The 1,160-nt window shown below is 64.6% G+C and overlaps 1 protein-coding gene across 1 annotated transcript in view; it reads right to left on the bottom strand.

Annotated features, from left to right (window-relative positions):
• LPIN1 (lipin 1) overlaps positions 1-1,160 on the bottom strand; it is a 72,908-nt gene that overhangs the window by 27,424 nt on the left and 44,324 nt on the right. The gene's annotated exons all lie outside the window — the stretch shown is intronic.

A 1,160-nucleotide genomic window follows, 5' to 3' on the forward strand; every position in this document is an offset into this window, starting at 1 on the left:
AAGGCCTCGGCCCCGGGCCGGCTTCTCATTGTCCGTGGCTGTTCTCGTCTCTGTTTTCTCTATGTTCCCTCTTGAGACCTGAACAAGGTCTTACCGCTGTCCAGCCCAAGTCACCGGCCCGGAGTGACCAACCGACCCACAGAATCCCCGCAGCCCTGCACACACCCAGCTGGGAAGACGCCCCTGGGAGCATCTCCTGCCTATCCTCCTGCAGCCTCGCTCTGGGGTGAGACGGAGTTTTCAGGTGAAGCGGGAGAGGGAGCTGCCGCGGCTCCTTTCCCATCCTCTTCCCCACCCTGGTCTCTCGGCGCCTCACTGCCGGGCTCGGTCCCCTGGCTGAGGGACAGTCCACCCGTCTGAACGCGCTTCCCTGTCAGGACACGGAGAGCGCACGGATGACACATAACTGTGTCCAATCGCGACCCTCACTGGCCGCGCTGCTCCTGCCTCGCTTCAGGCAAGCCCTTCAGACGAGGGAAGCCTCCCGCCCCCTCCCACTGCGTACAGAGCCGGCCTCCTCCTCCGGGGCCCCTACCCACGGTCCTCTGCACACATGTCACGGTGGGGTGAGGGTCCCGAGATGGCACCTGGTGGGGGCACATGAAATGGGACACAGCACAGGCCGTCAGGGAGGAGCCACACGTCGGAGAGGTCAAGGGTCATCACCTGCCCACCTCTCTGCTTCCTCCAGCCCTGACTTCACGCTTTCCTCAAGGGCCAGCGCCCGCCGACCGGCATGTCCACAGTGATGTCAGCCTCAGCGAGCAGGCCGTGGCCTCCGGCGGGGCCTCTGCACCTGCACTGCAGCCTGCGTCCACGCCTGGGGAGGCCGTCCCAGGAGGACACCCCCCTCCCAGAGCTCACCCACACCTGCGGGCCCTCGTTCTGAGGCCCCTGCCGTTCTATCTGTCACACTAAGTGCAGCTTGTGTTCTATTGTGTTATATAACTTGTTACAAGTCTGAGGACTAAACTGTCTCAGCCACTGAGTTCGGTGCAGCCCTTTCGGCCGAGCTGCTCCAGGGCAGGGCTCCCACACTCTGTGAAAGGCCAGAGCGCGGCTGCTCCAGGCTTGTGGGCGACGCCGTCTGTCGTCTGCCGCGGCTACTCAGTCCTGCCATCCGAGCGCGAAGGCAGCCTGAGACGGCCCACCCCCCACCC

The sequence above is a fragment of the Myotis brandtii genome, unplaced genomic scaffold (genome assembly GCF_000412655.1).
Source record: "Myotis brandtii unplaced genomic scaffold, ASM41265v1 scaffold247, whole genome shotgun sequence".
NCBI classification, from domain to species: Eukaryota; Metazoa; Chordata; class Mammalia; order Chiroptera; family Vespertilionidae; genus Myotis; species Myotis brandtii.